A 6,000-nucleotide genomic window follows, 5' to 3' on the forward strand; every position below is an offset into this window, starting at 1 on the left:
TTTCACGGATATTTGTGCTTTGTACATTCTTCAATTGTAGCAAATTTATGCGATTTTATCTCTAAACTATATTCAAAAGTTTTATTTTCTTCATGTAGTTTTTACCTATAATTGAGAATGAGGCGAAGTACATGTTTAAGGAATTTCACGCATTGATGGTGGCTAACAACACCACAAGCATCGATGTATAGTGCCATATACTTATAGCAACATCGACACCATCAAGAATCGATGTAGAGTGCAAGCATCGATGTATAGTACCATATACTTGGTAGCAACATGGATTCGTTGAGAGAAAAAATAGGAAATTTATGATAGCATGATCCATGATAAAAACAAAGAGCTTGCCTTATAGTTTTTGGTTAAATACTTTGGTACCTAATTCTAATGTTTGCTCTATGCAATGGAAGTTTGAGGGGTGGTAGCAATATCCCACATGTGGGAATGATATTAAGAAAACGATTTAAGGGTCAGTAAGACAATCGTGCTTATGTAGTGTAAATACAAAACCTCTCCCACTCTATATCAACAAACATGACAATATATATTATAAGGTGTCAACCTTGCCTCCTACCACATCAACTAATTTTTCCTTTAAAAATTTGAAACTAGCCTTCAAAGTACATTGTGGTAGATATTGCTTTTAGATTTAGTCACATGTTTGTATATCACACATGAGTGGGGGACATCAAAGCATTATGCTATACCATAGAATAAATAGTCATTTGGAGATTTTATAAGAAAGAGAATAAATTGAACAAAAATTAATCAATGCACCATGAAATTAGAAGGTAAAGACTAACTCAAGGTGTATTCCAGAAACACACAATAATGGAGTCCAATAGTAAATGATAGCTTAAACTTAAATATTGTGTGGTATGAATAGTTGACATGCAAAAAAGCATCCACATAGATCCACTCATGGGGTGAGTGATATTTTTACTAAGCCCAAGAGTAAGCTACATCACATTGAACTAGAATAACAAGCGTTGATAATGATATTGCATTGTTGGCACCGTATGGGTATAGCCATTTTGGATATTTTTTAAGTTCTTTTTGCTTAGTCATCACAATTTGTAATTGAGACCAAAGGTCAAACATCTAGCTCTCCAATATTTAAGGTACCTTGATGGGTTAGTTAAGTGTCATTATCTACTATGAAAATGGTAGCAAACATCTTTTGTGAGGATAGTGATACGGTCATAAGTTGTTACATGCTCACCTACACTCCTACATTGACCTAAATGGCTAACACCACTTTCCTAATTGGTCATAAATGTAGGCCTTATCTAGCTCATACACTAGGCTTTCATATGACTTTCCTAGGCTTGTTTAATAGTATTCGTTGCCTCTTCAGTCTATTGTGCCATTCTCTTTCTTTAAGCCACCTAGTCACTCACAAATTAAATAGTTTTCCTTGTAGAGTGCAATAACCTTAGGTTCAAACTCATAGATCTACATATAGGGGGATTCCACAACTTGAGAGTAGCACAATAGAGGAAAAAGATACAACCCTTGGGCTATACCATATTAGCCGAATGTAGCCATTCCAAGGAAAGGGGGACAATAGTGGTGGGGAAGGGGTTTCAATAGAGTTGGGTTTGCACAAAGGAGGTCTCAAACATTGTCCAATGGTACATGATCTTAGGTAAGATTTTTAGAACCTTAGAACATGTGTACTAACATTCTAATGATGTAAGAAATGATGTGTTTCTAAATTGGATTTCAATCAAAGGAGGTGGAGTGAATATAGCGGTGCATCCTCAATCATAGGAGAGGTGGAGATGATATAATGATGGGACTTTAGAGCTACAATTATTGTACATATTTAAGGAAAAAGGCTTTCATGAAATAACCTTAATCTTATTGCCACCATAACCATCATTGCATATAGTCAAGTATAAGTGCAAATTACTCACTCATCTTAGGTCCAATTAAGAAGCTACTATACTTATCTCAAAGATCATCTCAAAGCTAACACAAGAGACTCTAAAGGCACTAAATAATCAATATTATAGTTAAAAAGATGATATTTAAAGCCTCCAATCAAGAGATAACTAGAGGAGGGTGACATAACATTTGTAAATAGTCCACTTCTTTTGAACTAGAACACATAGTAGATAAGAACGGTTTATCAAGTTAATAGATCACTTCAAAGGTCATTCATAGGGGGGGTTAAAATCTTTCAATAAGCTTTCTCACGTTGCTCACTTCAGAGCATGCATGATCTCTACAAATAAGGGTCTAAATTTTGGGTCTATCTTGTTTTTATGACAAGTACTCAATATCAACATTGAGTAGAGTGAATTCTTCTTGAATCTCAAGTCAAAATTTTCACTATGGTGCACAAGAGAAGACCCCCAGTCATAAGTCTCACCATAGATATAAATCCTCAAGCTATTCAAGTTGGTGGAAGTTAGGGTCTCAATCCCAAATGGTAGTTTAGTTATGGATTTTTGAGCTATGAAATAACATTGTCAAAGTGCTCCACAAACACAATATCTAGCTTAATAGTTGCATTAGTGTGATGTAGATTGTGTTATCTCAAGCACTCCTTTAGTTTCCAAGAGCCTTGCATTGTGTACATGACACAAAGTCTCGCTAGTTGTTATCTTGCATATAGATGCCACCTTGTAAAAGATTTAGATACTAGCACTTGAATAGTTGTTAATCTCTTGGTATCATTATGCAAAGCACTAATCAAGTTTGATTCATAACCCATCATGTATATGTGATGTGCAAAGAATCTTGTGTGTTGGCACTAATTTGGAAAAAACCTATGGAAAAAACTTTTAATTAGGAAGCCACATGTCCAAAATTGAAGCATGGTAATGATGTAAAGAGTGAACATCAAGCCTACGATCCCAACCCAAATGTAGTCAAAGCCAATGAGGGTGATGTGTGCAAAAACCATGGTATTATTTGATAACAGAAGATGATCTCTCAACTCCCAAATCCTCATGTACATTAAGAGACTATGGATTCAAGGAAATGTATCTCCATAAATCAATGTAAAGTCCATAAGAATCAAACCCATTCTCCCAAGTTGTGTTATCAAAAGCAAATAGAAAGTGTATCTATACTAGTTATAGAGTTGCTACCTATAATCAAGATGCATATGCAACTCCTCGATAAAGTGCAAATGAAGAATGGGAACAAAAATTTAAAGTTCAAGAGAATGCAATCCTACAAGAAGAACAAAAAACCCAAGATCCAACATGAAGACAACCAAAGACTCAAGGAATCAGAAGATCACTAAAGACAAGAAGGACCATAGAAAGTGTCCAACTTGAAAGAAAATAAAGAATCTTATTAAGCAATACTAGCCAACAACCCCAACATAGTGGTGCAAAAATTACTCTCAATACACTAGAAAGAGCAAGAGAATAAGAACATGAAACAAGAAGAGAGAGAGAGATGATTGAATAGTCTTGATTATTTGATCCAAAGTTACATACTTGTGTATAGCCTTTTAATATGTCCTTTGGTATCCCCATGTCACAACCCTCCCACCCCCCCAATGGTATGCATGGAGAAATTAATCCACAATTACATGGTACCCTTGATACTTGGAAAAATTAGGCTACTAATTGTTGAAAGTTATGACAATTGATGTATGATCTAGGAAGAGATGCCTTGAATCCCATAGGCACAATGAGGCAGAATGCTACTATCCAACTACTATAAAGCATTGTACTTGAATCACATTTAAGAGTTGAATGCAATAAATCATGATGATTTCTTCTTTCAATTAGTGTCATTATTAGTCTCGTACACAAGATTGTGTTTATGAGTCCAAGCTTCCATCTTGGAACCTAATTCACTTGTGTAAGAGCCAGTCCATTGTCTATGATATCACGAGTCTTGTATTCATCTTCCAACCTCCATAGCTCCTACCATGCTCTAGATTCGTCTTTTTGACATGGTATCAGAGCTAAGATAAGCATGGCGTAGGTCTACTGTGCTTCTCCGATCTCTTTGTACCTTTGGCTAGCTCATTGTTAGCTCATGGTTTTATTTCTCACCTCCATCTCCACTTTAACTTCTTGTCTGCTATAGCTAAACTAGACCACCAATACTTGGAGCTTTCATAACTCTCTCTATAGGCCATATCTCAACTCTATTTCTTCTAGATAATTTCTCTACAATCCAGGGTGCTTCATATTATCACAAAAATTGAGCCAATTGATGCACGTACTAGTCAACATTGTGTGATTTCATTGTTGCTATCCAGATCTGTGCCTGCGCTGGGGTCGTACGCTCCCAACTCCTGACACAAGGCACAATTCACCCTATGCATATATGGCTTCTGAAGCCTACATATAAGATACTTCCAACATAAATATTGTGGTTAATGATCCACTATCTGCTGCAAAAACAAAAAACTAGTATGTCTTATAAACCCTAATAGAGACTCCATAGCCACCAAGTTTGAGCTCTTCTCCCACTTCAATTTCTCATCCTTCTTAGTCAACTGGAGTTCCTGTAATTTAGATTTGATCAATTCCAGCAAGTGCAAACTTCAAGAAGAAGATTTGAAGCAACCCACCTAAAGATCAAGAAACCTACCTGAAGATTAGGCATCATCAAGCGCCTAACATCAAGATAGTATCTCTTGATACTTATCTAGTGCTTCTTGGCACCTGTGTTTCTTGACATATCCAAGAACAATTCATTTGCTAGTTTTACTTCAGTTCTTACAATGACAAACATGAAGTTTTTTAATGTGGAATGTCCAATTGATTAAATCCCTTGTAAGCTTCAATCTCATTATAAGAGGATAAACACTGCCTGAGTATACTCGGGGTAGACCTCCTTCAAAATGTTTGAACTCGAGCAACTAGCCAAATTCCATGGCGAAGGCTTTCACGGCTTGAAAGAAAAGACAATGTACCATCTCATGAAGGAAAGACCTCTAGGATCTATTTGAGGATGATACATGCGATTTAGGTGGCAAGAAGGAAGATGATGAAGACGGGTTCATTGAAGAAGTCTAGCTTAAGACAAGAGTGGAAAAAGATGAATAACAAAGCTTTAGGCATCATTGTCTAGGGACTATTTGATGATGTATTGCACCATATCTCTGGCATCAAAGATGCAAAAAAGGCATGAGATGAGCTTGACAAGATCTTTGGAACTCAAGCTAAAAACTCAAAAGTAAAATTACTTATGCATTTCTATAAGTTAGATGTAAAGAATAGATCTTCTATGATCATGCACATTAACAAGTTTAAGAGACTAAAAACTCAACTTGCAACTTTAAAGAAGAACATAGATGAGGATGAAACCATAGCAGTGCTACTAGCAAGTGTAAATCAAGAACCATATGAGAACCTTGTGTCTACCCTAAGTAATGTTCCTAATCTCTCACTCAAAGACATTGAGCATTCTCTACTTGATGGAGAAAGTAAACTTAAAAATAAAGATGCAAAAGAAACCATCTCAAAGGACAATCTCTTGTACACTAAGGGAATTTATGGAACAAAAGGACATGGACACGGATTCAACACCAACAACAAGGATTGGGTCACATGACATTGTTGTGGTAAGACTAGGCACATGACCAGTGAATGTTTCCACAGGAAAAGAGCACAATAGGTGCAAAATGGCAACCATCCAAATTAGCTCATGAATGAAGAAGATGCTTTCGCTATTGACAACAACTCTGACATATTGTTTTGAAGAAATTATCTTTCCCATAATCGATCTTATGTTTTCCCATAATGGTGTTGGGGGTAAAGGCGCCTCCGCCTAGCCACCTGTGTATTACTACACTGAAAGTCACTGCCACTGCACATTGCAGGTGGCGAGCGCCCATCACCATCACTTTATTCTTTATTCTTTTAGTGACGGTTTGAATAAAGGAAGGCCCGGTCACACATTGTGACTGTTGGAGTTCCCATTTCTTGTCTCTCTCTTTCTTGCTCTTGTTCTCCCGCCATAGCTCTCGAGTGCAAGCTTCGATTCTTCTCACCTTTCAACTGGTATCAGAGCTCGGCT

This window comes from Lygodium microphyllum, chromosome 6, assembly GCF_053477565.2.
Source record: "Lygodium microphyllum isolate KBCC chromosome 6, Lygodium_microphyllum_v1.1.10, whole genome shotgun sequence".
Classification (NCBI taxonomy): domain Eukaryota; kingdom Viridiplantae; phylum Streptophyta; class Polypodiopsida; order Schizaeales; family Lygodiaceae; genus Lygodium; species Lygodium microphyllum.